Source organism: Colius striatus, chromosome 1 (genome assembly GCF_028858725.1).
Source record: "Colius striatus isolate bColStr4 chromosome 1, bColStr4.1.hap1, whole genome shotgun sequence".
Lineage (NCBI taxonomy): Eukaryota > Metazoa > Chordata > Aves > Coliiformes > Coliidae > Colius > Colius striatus.
The window spans coordinates 74,266,942-74,285,642 of NC_084759.1; the positions used below are offsets into that span (position 1 = coordinate 74,266,942).

Here is an 18,701-nt window from a genome sequence, read left to right on the forward strand (position 1 = left end):
AAGACTTTACATTCCAGGTATGATTTCTTAACTGTCAGTTAAATAATAGCTTCTTATTAATGATACTTAACTATCACATCTCAAAACAGTTGTGAAAATGCAAAGAAAATACTTTTCTAGACAAATTCAAATCTGTAGCCCTGGGGTTTTTTTAGTTGATATGCTAAAAAACTCACTTCTGTGTCTGGTGCACTGAAAATGTGTGGCATACGTGTATATTTTGATAGCGCAGAAATTTGGATTAGTGCTGCCAGTAATGCTTGCTCCTAGGAGTTTATGGTACAGATCCACTGCATTTATGAAATAATTTTAATTTATATTTCTAATGGGAAGTGTTCAGAGTTTGTATGTGTATTTTCTCCTTATGTCTTGACGTCTCAATACCTTACAGCTTTACTCATGTGAGCAGCCTGCATTAATAAAGAATTTTTTTGACAGTCTCTGCTGACATGTTTCATGACATTTCTCAATGTTTTTCTCCAGTGAAGCTCTTGTTGCTACTGACAGTGAGACACTGAAATGGAGACAGTGCAGAGTGCTTATAGACCTAATATCAGATGCCTTTGGACAAGATGCATTTTGATTCAACTCTAGGTGAAAACACTGTAAATAAAAGCATTGGGTTTTTTAATTGTTGTTGCTGTTGGGTTTGGGTGCTTTTTTTAAACCCTTTACCTCCCCACCACCATGTTAAGATCTTTGTTTCTTGTAATTGGTAACAATCAAAATGATCAGTTTAAGAAAGTAAATATGTGAAGAAAGTAAATATGTGGTATTGTTGCCTCTGATAGGAGAGATTAAGTTTAGTGACAAAAAGACCATTTCTTCAGCAAATCTAATATATTTCAGTGGTGTTTAGATGAAATGTATGCTTTTGATGGCAGCTTAAAACACTTGTCAGGAATAATCATTCCTGTTGGCAAGGAAGAGAAAATCAAGGTGATGAACTAAAAAGAGACACTTAAGAAGTTAGATTTAAAAAAAAGTGTATTTAGGGAAGGAACAGGAGTGGAAAATATGAGTAAACAGAGCATGCAAACACAGACTATAAAGGAAAGACATAGCAAGGAAACCCTGGTGAAAGTGCTGAAGCTTTTGTGAACTTCTTTCTCCCTCTGAGGCTATAGAGAGATCACAAGGTAGAGCACACTTTGGCACAGCAATTGCTATTTAACTGCCTACAGTCACTGCTATGGGTTGTTGTGGTGTTAGGAACACTGCTATCACCCCAGAATAAAAACATCCCCATGCTGGGCTAGCACTAGCACAGTGAAAAACGAAGTACAAAGAAGCAGGTAAATGAGGAATTGGTTTTGCTCCACTGAAGGATCTAAAATAGGTTGCTCTCCGCACAAGAGCAAGATTCCAGCAGTTACTGAAAACGGGCTTGACAGCAGCAGTTTTTTTCAATTAAATCAGAACTTCCCAATGTCACATAGTGAAACTGGATATTAAAGCTGAGACATATTATTTCTTCACTTGTTGAGCTTCCTAAAAAGAAATACTGCTCTCTTAGAAGAGTTTTCAGCTGCCTACTTGTCTTTGAAATCTTTCCATTATCTATTGTTTGTACTCCATGTGGGAATCAGGTCACATTTTACTTTTGCCCTGGAGGGCCCACAATTTCAGTATCCCTGTTTTACTTTTGTGTATCATGTGTATATATACACATATATATAAATATATATAGAGAGAGAGTAGGCTTTTACCGTTCTGATATTCTATGCTGTTAATTCTTCAAGAGTTGTTAATTAGATAATACTGATGGAAGAACTTTGTGTGTGTGTCTCAATTTCCAAGACTTCCTGAACCCTTGGCATATAATTCATTACCAAAACAACTGAGACCTTGTACTCAAAACTTTGGAATAATGTTATACTGCCTTTGTCAAGACTTGTACTAGGAAAAGAAGAAACAAAGGATTAAATGCTTGGAATAAGAAAATCTATCTCCTCCCTGTCTCCACCATGGATTGTTTTGGTTTATTTCGATGTTAAGGTCAAGAAAATTAGTCTTTTACAGACAGTGTGTAGCTATAATTTACAGTGCATGGATGGCTAAATATAGGAATGCACATGCAGTGTTTATGTTTCTGTGAGACAAAGATACGCTCTTAAATTGGCCTGATCTGAAAAGAAAAGCTTTTGTGACAGCTCTTTTGGTCAGAATGACTATTGCTTTTTAAAGTCTATACTCATTATGCTGCAGTCCCTAGTATTAATGATGTTTACACATAGTTTATATTTTCTTTTCCATGTGTGATTAAACTGGTCCCATATAAACACACATTGTGTCTTGATAAACATTGGTGCTGAAATATTCATTTCGTATATGGTGGTCAACATTTTAGTTCCCTTTCTGTGAGGTTTCTTTTCGTAGTAAACTGTTGGTTCTTAATCCATGACTACTGACTATACGTGTTTCATCTCTTCAGATATTCTCCCAGGCTGTACTTCTAGTGCTCTGAAGAGAGAATAAGTAATAAATGACAAACAGTCTTTTGCAGGGCTCAACCACGTTCTGTCAGAGTAGGTCACTGGAGCATCTGTGTCTGTGGAGAATCTTCTGTAAATAGAGACTACAGTAGGAAAAGATGAAACCTGAAGTCAGTGCAGTTCTGCAGCAGCTCTGGAGAGGGATTAATCTGACATAGACTTGATGCGATACTGATGAAAATGTGTGTAGAGCTGACCATCAGAGATCATGGGGAATTCTCCTTTTCTAATTGCTCAGTAAGATCAAGATTAACCACAATACATGCACTCTTTGAGATGAAGAAGATCCCCTTGTTATTTTGAAACTGGTTATAGTTGCAGGTATAATGTGTCATTATAATAAACCACCTTTGGTTTGCTTTTTTGGGTTTCTGCTTGTGTGTTGACACATAAGTCAACTCACTTGTTCTTTCCTTCAATCTGGATGGATTCAATGTGACTGTTCCACTTTGGTATTTTGATAAGGACTGTTTCAAAAACACACAAAAATATTTCCTGTGGAGGACAAAATAGCAGAACATAGGGAAAAAAATTGCTTTGGACTTAATAGGATATAAATTTTAAACAAGGGTGTAAAATTTCTATAGTCTCCTGTTTCTAAGAATTTTGCTGACTTCCTCTTTACTCTGTGTCTTTGAGAGGAGGAAACTTAGAAAATGAGAATCCAAAACTGAAAAACTGTTTAAAATAATCCACTGAAAATATTCAAATGTTTTAAAAGATGGAATTCTAATGGGAAAAAAAAAAGTGCCATACCATTAGTAATTGCTTTTACTTCAATAACCTTGCTTTGAAAAACTGTAGTGTACTTTGTATGTTGAAATAAATGTGGATATCCTGCAGTGGAGCAATTTGGAGTAGAGTCTTTCTGCTCTCTTTTTCACACATTAGCCTTTCCCCCAAAACAGTACATTAACTTTTTTTTTTTTTATGATTTTTTGCTACTATTTTAGTGTTCTGGTATTAGTGTCTGAGATTGGATGGAATTGACAGTGCAGTATCTAGCCAGTAGTCACTTGTGCAGGTGATGGTTCAGGGAAACTGGAAATTCCTCCTTTTTAACCTCTTCTGAGTTTAAGTAGTTTAGGTTATTTACCATTTTTTTCAGTGAACTAAATACCTGTAAGAGATGCTTCGGTGTTGTTTACATTGAATCATAGCTCTTTCAGATGGCATGGATTGTTTTATTGTTATATTGATGTTTAGGTTAATAGTAATGTAGACTGCCATTAGCGTGCTTGGTCATCAGGAAGGCACAAATGTCCTGAACTGAATAGCAAGTACCTTGCATCCTTTTAGTTTACCTAGTTAGTTGCTCTAACTAGGTAAAATAACCTTTCTGGACAAGATTTTTTTTTTTTTTTTTAATAGATATTTAACCCATAAGTCAGGTAACTGGAAACTGAAAACCTAATTCTGCAGACAACAAAGCATGGGTGAAACTTGCTCAGATAAGCATTTTTTGCTGACATGGAGATTGCCAAGGTGAATAGTGACTCATTTGCCTGTAGTAAGACATTCATGGGCATAATTGTTGGTTCTCAGAAGTGTGAAGGCATCTCACAATTATGCTGAAAATACGGTTTATCTTTAAGAATTATTTCAGGAGAAAGCGCCTCTATATGCCTTATCAGAAACAAAAAGAATTCTCTGAAGATTTCTTTTGAAAGCCTTTCAGAAGTCTTACTCTGTAGAGTATGCCTTTTCTCATGTCTAGACTAATCTTCAGAGGTCTTGACTGGGGTCTTTAATCTGACATGCACCACAGGAGCCTATTGAATAAAATATACATAGATTAAAATTCTGATGAAACTTTTTTTTTTTTTTAAATTCTTCATCAGTAGGTCCTACGTGAATCATATAAAATTTTATTTTAAAAATATGTACTCTTCCACACTGATACTTTCTGCTTTTCTTTAGATAAGCCTAGTTTAATATTCTGGCTCTCATGCACTAACAAGAAATTCTGCACTATGTAGCTGGAACAATGTCAGCAGATATTTTGGTCCAACCAATTTGTGTTGGGAGTTGCACAGTTCCTAAGTAATGCAAATATTTCTACTGATCTTCCTAAAAAGCTGTAATTTTTATATCTCAGAATCCAACTTTGTGTGTTAAGTATGAGGTATTCTGTTCTGTGGAAACTTCTCTTTACTTTGGATATATTTCCCTATCCTCAACTGTAATGTCTTCATAAGAGGCTAGATCTACGTGATGTAGAAGTTCAGCATGATTTGGTTTCAAACTCTGAATGTAGACAACCTTGCCAAATGTCACTTGTGATATCAATTTAATTGGTAATACTGAATATTTCCATTGGGATGTCATGAATATCCCAAAGAAAAGGGAGACCTAGTTTATAGTCCACTGTTCAGTGTCTGAGTTGCTAGCTGGTCGCTCTGTGTGGAGAACTTCAGTGGGCATATGGGGCATGAGTAGTTCTGGGAAATCTTAATTGCCTATGCTATTGCTTTGATGCAAAATGCAGGACATTAAACTGAAGGAACTAATTCTGGTCTTGTATGTTTTGCTTTTGATCTTCTCAACAAATTTAAATTTACTGTAAGGTTAGGAAACTCAAGCCAAAAGTATCACTGAAGTGGTGCCGCTGGCAAACCTGGTAAAATACCACTTGTAAAATTTTTGAGCGTTTCTACTGTAGTTTCTTGCTTCTTTTTTATGGCCATTAACTACACTATATTGTTTCTGGTTTGCACATTATTATACCACCTGACATTTGTATATACTGAGTTGTTATCCTGTGTTATACCTATACTTTCTCTCATGTCATACAAGTACATTCTGCATTCACAGAATACAGTAATCTAAAGATACTCTTCACTAATGGGAGAGGAGTGTGAGATTCCCTCAATTTGAAGGGAGTTAGGCTTTTCAATATGAGCACAGGCTCTGTGTTGTGCCTGTGTTTAATTTTTTTCTTACTCTGATAATTTTGATAAAAAGATTGCGAAGATTAAAAGATAAAGAAGTGAGGTCAGTCAGAAGGGATGAGTGGGACTCAGTGACTAGAAATGGAAGTACTGATGATAATTGAATCTGTTCAAGTGTGCTGTGATTTAAAAAAATCTCTTTCATGCTAACATCAAAAATAGTGCACAGATCTAGATAATTCAGTATTTTTAAGACATTAATCGAAAGGTCAAGTACCATAAGTCTGCAATGCAAACTTCCTTAATTTAGTCTTGTAACTGTGTATCATCTCTGGCCAGTACATGTAATTTATTGTAAATCACTTTAATTCTTGTCCTTCCTGATAAATCGTACTACATTGTCAGTTTGAAACACTACCTGCTCATTTTTGCTTGCAAACTGCAATGTTTCTTTTACCATGTATACATACAAAGATTTCAGTAAGTATTTGTATACATGCAAACTGTATGCCTTATTTGCAAATCTATGTTGGCATATGTGTTCTCCAACTAGGAATGTGAGTGAATTTTGCTGGTAGGACTTTACAAGAGGTACATGCATTTTTATTCAAATGAAAGTAGTTTTTAAAGTCTTGTTGAAATCATACTGATTTTCTGCGTGGACATTCCACATTAGAAATTAAAAGTATGCTTCTCTTTCACCAGATTTTTGGACTTTGAAATTTGAATATACAAATACTGTTTACGTAGACCCCGATAGCAAACATCAGGAGGAGATGTTTGTCCTGGTTTTCAGATTACTTAGTTTTTGTCAAAGTAATTCAATCACGCACTCAGTCAAAAGTGTCTGTATTTTATATTCCTTATGTCATAGACCAAGAACCTAACCAGAGTTGTATCTGATATTAATCTGCAATTTTGGTGAAGCATAAGCTTTTCCATTACCAAAACCAAAAGGGCCAAATTGATACGTTCACATCTAGCTAATGAGTACATGTAGCACAGACGATGGAAAAATATTTTGACAGCATGGGGCAAATCGTGCTGCAGCAATTTAATAAAATTATGAGCGTTAGTGCAGCTTTGTGTGAGATGGTTCATCATCAGGCTTGGCATAACTGTCAATATGAAGGCTTTTTCATCCTCTCAGTTGTAAAGTAAAAGATGCCTGCTTAGGCTGCCTTGGAGTTATTTTTCCCCCACTGCTGGTCAGTTAGCTAACAGTGAAGAATAATATCTACCTCTAGCTATAACTGACTCTGCTCAGCTGACCAGCATTAACATGCTTAGGTGGTGTCAATTTAGTTGTTTATAGTCCAAAAAACTGCTCTGAAAACACAACTATCTAGAAGGTATATATCAGTATACAATTGCTATGAGGCAATGCTCAGAGCTTTAGCTAGCTATTCTCTTTCAGTTTAGTGCAGCGCTGTTGTTAACCTTGACTTTTACACCACAAGATACTAGCACAAGTCGTCCGATCTGCCTTAGATATTTGTAAGGTTTTTCTCTTACCAGTAATATGTTCATCTGTGGAGAAAAGCTCGTCTAATGATCGAAATGGGAAATAGTTAAGGTGTACATGTGATAATGGGAAAAAAAAGAGAAACTGAGTTCAATTTATTTTCTGAGAAGATGTGGTAATGTGTTCCTCAACTAGAATGCTTACTTTATTTAAAGAAAAAGACTCGTATGTCTTAGCTCAGAGGATAATGCTGGCACTTCTGGAAGTATTTTTTTTTTTAATGTGACTACAAAACATGCATGATATTTCTCAGGCAATTAAGAGATCCTGAGCTTTATGGGAAAGTAACTCATGTTTTCTCATAGTTCTAGGAATGTTCATGTTCTGGGCAAACTAGTCACAAAGATAGATTTTTATTAGTTGCATTAGGAGTGACTGTGATATTAACACTTTGATGTGAGTAGCTAGAACACACTACTTTGTGTAGGAACCACTAAACTCTTTGCTTGGTACCAGTCAACTCCTTTGGCTATTGTTATTCTTTGTGTTCCCACATTTTTAGAATTTTTGTTCTTTTTATGATGAACTGTCAGTATAATTTAGTGTAATCTTAATTTTAGAATGAGAAGAACACTCAAATTATAAATTCAGAATCCTGAAACCTTTTTTCAGGAGAATATCTCATTATAAACCTGAGCTTTGGAAGACGTACTTGTAATTGAACAGCTTTTGCTCTGGCAACGAAGAGCAAGTATGTGTGGGAGGAGGTGGCCAAATACGTAGAGACTTACCTAGATGGGATCACCACAAAAAGGCATTTTCAATGCCAACTGAGGACATGAAGATGAGAACAAGTAATAGGGGACACCCCACCATGTCAAGGTGGGTGGAGGTTTGACCTTTTTGGTTGTGTTCTGTGTGACTCCTTAGCAGGGTAATGCACTTACATGGTAGGGGAGAGAATGGCCGTCTCTAACCATCCATTTAGAAATTGCTTTTGAGTGCAGGCACAGGCATTTGGCATGGAGTAACAGGAATACCCTTGTTACTGTGCACTGCGTAGTCCATCTGTGGGCTGCTAGTGTTTGGAGGTGTATATTTAGGATTAAGAATCAGAAGGTCTCAGTTGCTAATTCAGCTCTGCAAGCCCCCAGTGTCTGATGTCAGGTTACACTAGTCTTTATCTCAATATGCAAATATTTAAAACGCCACATCTGTTAACATCTTATATGACTTGATGGTTGTAGCGGTCTGAATTAGGTAAAGTGCTGTGATAATGCCACTAAGATGGCTCTAAGCCACCAGTATGATGCAGCTGTGAAAAAGGCTAATGTGCTTCTATGATGCGTTAGATGTGATATATATTTTTGTAGAGAGAAGGAGAAGTGCTAATAGTATTTCACAAAGCCTTCCTGAGACCTCATTTGGAATATTATGTCCAATGCTGTTTCCTTACAGTGAACAGAAAGACGACTTAAATTGGAACAGGTGCAAAGACAGACTACTGGCCTGATGAGAGTTGCAGGCTATTTATCTTGCAAGTAGTGAATTAGAAAGCTTAGTGAAATGAAGGAATTAAAGTTATTCTTTGTAAATAAATATATGGTTAAACATCAGCAATGAAAAACTGTTTCAGCTAAAGTATAACCAATTTTTCTCATATTGATAGTATAAATTGTTCCTGAATAAACAAGAAATTATAAGGACTTTCCACATCATTTCATCGGAACGGGACAACAAGGCAAGAATCTGGTCAGGTTTAAGCCCCAGTTTAGTAAGCAGCACAGGAGATTTTATTCTGGAATGGCTACAAAAAGTTATGAAATGAGTCTTTGGAATTGAAGTATTGAGGTCTCCAAGGGGTTTGAAGGGAGACGGAAACCATTTGTTTTCATTATATTTATTTGACATTAACAATATGCTTCAGCATTTTCAGTGGTTGCTTGTGGATAAGAGGTGCATTTTTTTCTGTTCTTCCCCCAAACCCTTTAATAACAACTTATTTTGCTTGCACCCTGTTCTACTCCCTATCTTCTCATATTCACCATGGAACAAATTACGAGATCTGAGATCAGGAATGAATAGCTCCCCCTCGGGAAACAGAGGATAAAATAGACATTTGTATCCCTTTTTGTTGTGTGATACGTGGTCCACTTCCTGTTTAGGAGAAATTGTTACTTAGCAATTGCTAAAAAAATATGCAACTCTTGCATAAACATAGGATATAGACATTGCAGTCAAGCTCCATCTCTCCTTTTATGATGTTCTATAATTATAGCCATTCCTGTAGCTATTTTGCCATTTGTAAGGTATCGAGAAGCATTTTCTGGTGTTTAGGGCACATGGGGCAGCTATACTATGGAAACTTCAGAACGGAATGTTCATCACAGAGTTACCTGCTGTCGCAGACCCAAAGGGACCATCCCATGTCTCTGAACTATGCTGAAGCACACATTGAAATGCCACATTGGTGATCTATATGAAGGTATTGCATTCTTTCTGCTGCTCGAACTTTGCTGTTTGTTGTAAACAACTTTTTCTGTCATTGTTGTCTGAAGAGTATATGTATTCACCTCCTCCTGTAGCCCAGAAGGATTGCTCTCTGAAACTGATGTCTTGCAGTTCTGTTACCCCTCTGCCTTTGCATTTGCAGCAATTCTGTGAGAAAGTGAACTTCCAGGGAAATCAGCATGTTATTATAGGCCTCAGGTTGAAAGGGGAAATACAGAAGGAAATGTGATGTTAAATACTTTCACAGTTTGTAATTTTGGTATTGTATTAAGTAACAAGAATATGTAGAGAAAGTAGAGAAGAATAAAGAGAAGCATTTCCATTAGATTGTCATGTTTCTCAGAAAGCCGTGCACCCTGAGAGACATGTAGTGTTTGTAACACATTCATGGCATATCTGCTTCCTGGTAAGTATGCAACAGGAATAAGTATTTTTCTTAAATTAGCAAGTGAAAAATCAACTGGTAAAGGATGAACTACAGCTTTCTATATTTTATTCTGGACAGGATTTAGAGAGGTTTCTGTTCAGCATTTCATTGGAGGATTAGATTGAAAAGTAAAATCTAACTTACTAGGTTTTTTAGACTCAGGACATACTGTACCATCAAGCACTGAGTTGACTGTGAAAAGGGCTCTGATTTAGGGGACTGTTATCATAATAAAAAAAATTGATTCGTAGAAGGAAACAATATAATGTAAACCTGAATATTGATAAAATACATTATTAGGCAGTAGAGAACTCTTAAGGTGAAGTACTTAAATAAGGTCTTATTCCTGCTTCTACCAATAGCTTGAAATGTGATTTTACATATATTTGAAATAATTTTGAATATCTCATTAATTGTGCAATTGAGACCAGTTGAATGCTGCTTTTTTTTCCCTATAAAAAGATTGTAACTCCCATCCAGTGACGAATTCTGTTTTAAAAAATGGCTGAGTTCAAAAGACTGTGTTTTAACTTTGCTGGCTGAATTTAGTAGCCAATCTTTGAGAAATTTTAGCCATAATATTTATAGTATGGTAGACAGTTAAAAGAGTGGATGTGATCTATAATTTACTTGGAGATCAAACACCAAAAACATGCTAGGGAATACATTTCAATGAAAGGGGCTTGCACTGTGGTAAATTTCTTTCCTGTTTAGCACTTTACCAGTCATCAATCTGAGGGAAAAAAAAAATGCATGGAGACCTTGTCTTTCCCGGACAACTGTGTGACAGCAACTGTGCTGTTTATATTTAAACCATGGGGTTATCTCTAATACTTTCAAATGATCTGAAGCAACTTCTAGCAAGGAACGTCATGATGAGTTCCTATAATTAATGGTTCCTGAAAGTACCAGGCCTCCAGCATTTCCTCTCTCCCTCAGCTCTCTGAAGTGTGAAGCTCAAGGATCAAAGAAATGTTAACTATATTTGCTTTAGGCTGTATAAAGTGTAAACCCAGTTCACTTGTTTGCTGAAAGGTTCTAGGGCTTGTCTGTGTGAGCTGGTTAACTAGCATCAGCCAGACTATAACAGCTATAGCAGTCATGCTAAAATCCTACTATTGTAGTGGGAAAGATGGTTCAAGGTGAGCTGGGCTTTTTTAGCATGAAGGTTGTTAAGCTGAAATCTTACTTGTTACAACCCCTTCAACCCCGACGCCTTCATGGAAGATAAAAACTAGTGCAGTGTATGATTCTGTCACCATTATACTACTAACTTTTCCATGCCAGGAAACCATTAGGTGCTAGGAATCTCTATTTTCATTCAGTCATGCAGGCTTAGAGGGGGGCATAGGCACTTGTTAACTGTGATGAGGTGCAGATGGGATGGTTCTTGGCTTCATATAGGTAACTTATGGCAGAAAATGATGGACCTTCGTTTGTAAATGATTTTCTTGACCTTTGTGGTGAGCAGGTATGTGTGGGTGAACAAAGTGTCTTTTTCATGTCACTGGTGATGGAAACTAGAATATAAACACTGCTGTACAAGACATGCCAGAAGCTTATGAGCAGGAAGAGAAAATAAACAAAGGAGAAAGGTTTCCTAAAGTGAATGGAGGCAAATACTGAAATTCAGTTCACAACTTTTTGGCCAGTAGTTATTTTTTAAAAAAAATCAACATCAGTCTGCTAATAGTTACAGATATTTGCGTTACTGTTAACCTAACTAGCAACCAAATACAAACATGCTGATGTATAGGAGAGACTTAGAGTGTCAACATTTGAGAAATGTCTAGGATCACCAATGATAATTTGCTTCTGTATGAGTTAACAACCATTGGATTATTTAGGTTTTGAGGCCTAGTTCCAAGAGCATGAATCATATTGATAGTCCTGCTTCCTCTGCGGGATGTGACCGTGGTGGATTTGCAGGGTCAGGCCATACTGGTGGTGGGAGCCTGGATAACAGGTGTCTCATTCTGCTTTGAACACCAGCAGATAGTATACAAAACTGAAGAACAAGAGATAGTAGAATGTTAAATATGTTCATGTGACTGTTTTGAAACTTCTTCAGAAGAAAGAAAAATATATATGAACCTACATTTTCCTGACACATACCTTTCATTCTTGAGTGCTTCTTTAGCAAGATCCAAGTATTTTGAACATTTTTATTTCCCTGTTGCATTTGAGGTCAAATCAAGATAATTAGATACTACTTTCAGCGTTAAAGTGTTCTTATCGCAGGGTGGCTCAACAGAGGAGTGACTTGTTTGTGAACACTGTGTTCATTGATGACATTGTGGTTATCATCTTAACTTTTAAATATCAGACACAAAAGGTTGTTGAAAGGTTGCCTTCTAGTGCACAGAAATATTATCCATCATTTGTTGTTTAAAAATAAAAAGTAGCTTCAGTCTATTGTCATTTCAGATAAATCAGAAAGGTATTTTTTCTTTTTAGTTTCAAAATTGGAAGAATCACGATATAATGGAAATTCCTCTGTAGCAAACACTTTCTAGCAATGAGTCATTCATTTGTACTCGTTAAAGAAAGTATGCTCTTATTAAATGGACACTCAGTAATACAGTAGCAACAGAAGAGGGGTATGTGTTTTCATCACTGGATCATATCATTTCAGCAAAGGTTGAGATTTTTAAATCCAGAAGACTCACTTGCACAGATTTTATTACTAACTATGAGAATCCTAGAGCTTAAACCCCTAGACTGCATGTGAATATTTCACCCTGAGGAGAGGCTACCTTCCTTTGCCTCCCTTCCCCTCCCAAGTGAGCAGCTGCTCCTTCTCTCTCCCATGTACTTGCAAACACACACAGACACTGGTCAGCCTCCTGAATATTTCAGTATGTGACACATTGTAGGACTCATGAACAGACCCCATTAGTTTTTTGGGATGAGTAGGATTTTGAGTGGCAACACAGCACAAAATTTGACAAGAGACAGCCGGAACCGCTGTTGTCACCTTGAAGGAATGGGGTTGCGTTTGATGGAAGAGAAGCCTGGCTCTGCTGCTGTGTTAGAGAAAAAGAGCTATGTGGCGAACTACTGTTTTATCATCATGAGAAGAGGAAGTATTCTGGTTCAGAAGAAGAAATTGTGAGTTTTTGCACTATGTAGAAACAGTGCAAATGAGAAACATGAGATTTATGCGTGGGGAAGCTGATCAGCAAAAGAAGCAAAATGGAACATGAAGTGTGCCATGAAAATGTACCACTGTGTACATTGGAATGAAGTAAGGCCAGAAGAAGAGGGACTGAGAATAAGATCAGGTTAAGAATTAACTTGGTTTTAATTTTAAGAATTAATCTATTTTTAAATCCATTGTGGCCTTTCTAGAGTTTTATTTTTCTGGAACCATTGTCTTCTGGGCAATCAACACAGAGGTTATGTCAAATGGGATCATAAATCTTAAGAAGATTTATGCAAAGATAATGTGAAAAATTATTCTAAAGTTTTAGTATTTTTCTTTGCATTAATCTCTCTGATATACTAGTCCTGAACTGTAATAATGCTAAGGAAAAGCTTGTGCAGCATTTGCAGCATGTGGAAGTTGTGCCACCATAGTATTGATTTTAGTGTGCAAACACCTGCATTCTTCAGTATTGGAAACTTGGGTTGTATTTCAGTAAGGAAATTCCAGGGAAAAGAAAGAAAAAAACCACAGGAAAGTGAATGGAAGAGGAATTGTGTGCAATAGGAGAATGTATAAAATATAGGAAAAGAAAAAATGAGGTAGAAGAGCAGATTAGTGGGACAACTGACAGGTTTAGGGTACTGATAATGTAAATCCATTTTAGGAATAATCCTATGGATAGCTGTTAGTTTTCATTGGTATGGAGAGGCTGAGACTACCTAACCTTTACTAATCTATATTTATGTTTGTTTACCTCTTGATTTCAAAAGATGCCTATTACAAATAAGGATGACTTTATGAGGTAATTCAAGGAACTATTTTTGTGTATTCGAAGGCAGGAAGAATATTTTTAATGAAATTCTCATCCTATTTGAATTTATTATGTACTTCTGACTTCTGTTTGTGTTGATTCAGTTCATATTCTCTTGATACAAACCCTGTAGTTTCCAACCCAAATATTGAAACTGTTCTAAAACTAGGGCTTAATAAATCAGATGTCTTTTAATATGCTTTATGATTACGCATATTGGGAGAATCAGCCTTTACCAACATGTTTGCTAGTGATACCAAACTGAGTTGGAAAGGAGACACTTTGGAAGGGAGAGACGTCCTGCAGGAATGCCTGGATAGGCTGGAAGAATGGGTTAACAAGAATCTTATGGAGTTCACCAAAGACAAATGTGAGGTCCTACACCTGGGAAAACATAATTAAGGAGTGCAGCACAGTCTTGAATCTACCTGGCTTGGTGTAAAGGGACCTTGGGGTCCTGCAGGGCAGCAAGCTCAGTATCAGTGAACAGTGTGCTGCTGTGGCAAAGAAAACCAACAGGATACTGGGTTGCGTCAACAAGAGCATCACCAGCAGAGATAAATAAATAATTATCCCACTTTACCCAGCACTTGTTGGGACAAACCTGGAATACTGTGTACAGTTTTAGTCCCCACAGTTTTAGAAACTGGATCGACTGGAGAGGGTCCAGAGAAGTGCCATAAAGTTGATCAAAGGACTGGGAAGCCTGCCAAATGAGGAAGGGCTGAGAGAACAGGATTTATTCAGCCTTGAGAAAAGAAGGCTTAAGGGAGACCTTATCACATGTTCTAGTTTTTAAAGAGTGGTTACAAAGAAGATGGAGGCTCCCTTTTTACAAAGAGCCATGTGGAAAAGAGAAGGAGTAATGGGTACAAGTTACTATTGGGGAGATTTAGATTGGACATAAGAAGAAAATGTTTCACAATGAGACTAATTGGTCATTGGAATAATCTCCCCAGGGAAGTGCTGGATTCCTCAATATTGGAAACTTATTTTAAGAGTCACCTGGACAGGGCATTAAGCCATCTTGTCTAGACCATGGTTTTTCCAGGAAAGATTGGACCAAATGATCGTTGAGGATTAAGGTTCCAGATCCAACCTAGTATTCCATGATTCTGTGATTGTATAAAATAGTCTTAAATTCAGCCTTAACCCCCTCAAGCCTCTCTCCTACAAAATGAGGAGATGTTTGAGACAAGATGATGTCTTGGGTTGGTTCATACTTTCTCAGAAAAATAGGTAAATTGTGTTATCATCTACTTTCTTCCAGTGGAGTGAAGATAAGCACACTTATATTTGTTAAACAATGCCAAGAAAACCCTAATCATATTTAAAACCCATTCCTCCCTCCTTCCGCCAATATTTAATATATTTTACTGAATCCAGGGCTGTTTTGTCTTCAGAAAGAATGTCTTAAAAAAGTGGTAACAACTCTTGTGTTAACTGAAAAGATTTTTTTAAGAAAACGAAAAGTGTAGATGGTGTTAAATCAAGTCTAAAGTACTTACGGTCCACAAAGCCTCCATATAGCTACCTTGACATTTGAAGATATATATATATATGTATGTATGTATGTATATGATTTTTCAGTAGCAAGAGATCTAAGTGCATAAAATTCTACTGCTGCACAGACAACACTGCTGATTTGGCTTGTCTTTTTTGACCAAGTCCATCTGGGATCCTGAAATGATGTATCCTTGCTCATTAGCCCTTGGACAGATCTCTTCAGTGCCTGTTATTGGACGTGAGTTCAGCACAAAATGTAGCAGCCATGGCTATGGCACACTATTCACAAAGACTGTATAGGAACTAGGAAAGGAAGTACGGAAAAGATAGGGAGTTGATTGGTGAATATAAATCTGAAAACTGCCAGGGTAGGAAACAGGTGGCTGAGTGAGAGAGTGAAGCAGTGGGAAAAATGCTAGAAGGTAAAAGGTGATGCAGAAGAACTAACATCTGTGAAATGGACAGAAAGTGGAGATCCAATACTGAGATTAGAAGGAAAGATAGTATTTGAGAACTGGAAGCTAATAGGAAATGGGATTCTTCTTGCGGGGGGCAGTAGTATATTGTACAATGAAGTCGATGAGAATGAAACTGTTACTGTAAATCGGCACGGAAGCAGATCAGAAACAGCGTGATGACAGTCTGATGGGAATGGTGGCACATGTCTCCAGGATTGTAGTGATACAGCTTAGATGAGAAGAAAAGGTGACCAAATTTTGAGGGAGCTTCTGCTTTTTAATGGTTATTGTCTTTGAAAGAGATGGAAATTAAATCCAGCTCAAAAAGTTGTCTTCAGTAATGTTGTTACAGTTACAAAGAACAAATGCTGCAAAGCTGGGAAGGTGAAGAATTAAGGTTGTCTTATATGTTAACTGAGCTCTTTTGGGTATACATGTTTTAATATAGTTCTCAATTATACGATCCCAGAATTGTATGTTCTGTTGTAGGCGTCTGGAAGATCTTGGGCTGTAACGCAAGAGGTGTAGAGTACAGAAGAGGCGGGCACGGGGTGGAATGAAAGGAGGTGCTTGTGCTAGCAGATATAAGCGCAGGGCGCAAGCAATAAACTGGAATAAAGCATCATCCATACTGAGTATGCAGTGATCTTGTTCCCTCAGCAGTGGTGGGCTGAGTGATCCGTGGGGGTGGCCTGGTGATGTTGCCAGTAGCGGCAACATGGTCTTTCCCACTAGACTAACTAGAAGTGTATGAAAACTCTGCCAAAACGGTTCTTGAAAACTTTCATTTATTATAGAAACTTTAAGACTAGTAATGAGTGGGACAGTGCCCTACTAGAAAGGAAAGATGGATCGCCTAGCTAAGGCAGATGAATAGGTCTGACCCAGAAAATTAAAGTGTTATGTAAGGCTAGGTACTCTGATAAATTAATTTTAGCAATCTTTGATTGAATACAAAAGTTTGTAATACTCCTAATTACAAAGTTTCATTCTTTAGGTTTGCAGACTATGAGGATCATATGACATACCTTGCAGGGGACTGTAATGCAATCTGTTGTTATCCTGACAGCACCAAAGAGGAGCTCAGTGTGAGAACTAGTGTTTCTGTCCTCAGAGTGCTGTTCTGAAACAGCACTGAATAACCTGAAGTAGATAAAGTGTAGAGCCATGCTGTGACTTTATGTAATTCAGTTAATGTGTAGATTTTCAGTACTTCTTCTAGCTAATGTATTCACAGAATGAGGTCAGGGTTCTGTGGAACAAGTTGTATGTCATCACCTAATAAAAAGCCAAATAGACTAGATATGAACAGAAGGGCATAATCAACTCCAAATCCTTAAAAAATCAGTGTAAATATCAAGACTTCTAAAGTGCTTCCCTTAAAAATGTGTTAGTTTCCACCTCATCAGACAACTTTCTTATTTTAAGATTTTAGATTGTTGAGGATGTTGATGTTTATATATACTTTGTTGACTTTTGTAGTTTTTAAATTGCATGCTTTCCATATGCTTATCCTGTGAAAATTTGTGTGCACATTGTGCAAAGAAAAGTTAAAATCTAGGAAGCATAGTTAAAATCAGCTTTTTAATCTTCATTGTTTTATGGTAAAATGTTCTTCGAAAAACTGTACCTTGCTTACTTTTCTAGTTTTGTGTTTACTTGGATGATGGAGAAGATGAAAACCAATTTTCTTTTGATCTGATGCAATTGTAATTGTATTTCAAGGGAACTAATTCTATCTTATCTGCTTATATTCTGACCATGGTCAAAAGTAAGACTGATTACTATTTAAAGAGACTAGTTCAGGTGGTTATGGCATATCAAATGCATTGCTTTTCTACTCAGTTATTGCTAGATGAGCTGCTCTAAATTAGGTAGTCTAATTCTGGAAAATTTGAATATGTTCAGGTGGAGTTTTGTGTCAGCAAAGCCACACGTTTTTAATTGGTGATCCGTATGTCTACAAAAAAATGATTCCATATGGTTGAATAGCATATTTTGAAAATGTTTCAATTCATACTAGTGCCAGGAGACAGTAGAATAACTATTTTTTTAGGTCCTCCTTAACTAATTGACAGTGCACCTGTCCACAAACCTTCTTTCAGTTTTTGAAGTGGTAATTGAATATGTAGGATTTTCTTGTAACATGTTAACAGTTTTAAGGTAGCTTAAATCTGTGGCTAACAAAGCCTTAGCTGTGTTGCTCTCTGTTTACACTCCTAAAAACAAGTGATGAAATATACCTAAATCACGGAATCCCACCTTCTACTATGTTGAATTTGCATAAGCTTTCTCACAGAAAACCCTTTAATTAAAGATTGTGCTAAAATAAAAATATATACATGTAGAACTGATCAAATAAAACATAGTGTTTTTACAATGGAAAAAAGCTTTGTGTTTGCCTCTGGTTAAGCAAGTTAATGGTAACTAATCCTGTAAGAAAATTTGGAGATCTGAATTTTTAAATTGGTGACAATTTTGGGACATAAGAGTTGATATCATCAAGAGATGAACTGATGAGAAGTTATACAGATTGGGTTTTTTTCTTTGTTTTTTATTGTACACAGGTACCTAAGGATAAAACTGGCCTGAAGGGAAAATCTGCGGGAAACTGGGGAACTTGACTGTTCTTGCACCTGAGTAAGTGAATGCTTAGCTGGAAATAAGCTTTACGAAATATTAAAACTATTGAATATTTTTCAGCATCTCCATGCCTAAAAGCAAGCTATAACTTGACACAATACCTTGTCTTTAGATTGAAAATGACTAGAAGTACTAGGGCTAAGTAACAGGAATGTTCTATAGAGCCTCAGTGCTTTTCAGTAGGTTTGCTTTTTGTTGCTACCCTTAAAACCTCCACAAAATTAAACATAGATTTATATGCAGAATTTCTTGGTATTTTGACGTTTTGCCTTTTCAGTTATATATTTTGAGACTAGTTTCTGATTTTGAACAACCTCTCTGTTTCTTAACCTTGATCTTGCTGGTT

At 36.7% G+C, this 18,701-nt stretch overlaps 1 protein-coding gene across 5 annotated transcripts in view; it reads left to right on the forward strand.

Annotated features, from left to right (window-relative positions):
- The window catches only part of TBL1X (transducin beta like 1 X-linked), a 195,831-nt gene that overhangs the window by 37,071 nt on the left and 140,059 nt on the right, over positions 1-18,701 (forward strand). For 3 of the 5 annotated variants that reach the window (XM_061998678.1, XM_061998670.1, XM_061998648.1), the window contains exon 2: positions 18,280-18,352. The exons of the other annotated variants lie outside the window; for them this stretch is intronic. The gene's annotated coding sequence lies outside the window, so the exon portion shown is untranslated. The remainder of the gene's footprint in view (positions 1-18,279; positions 18,353-18,701) is intronic. 5 annotated transcript variants of the gene reach the window in all.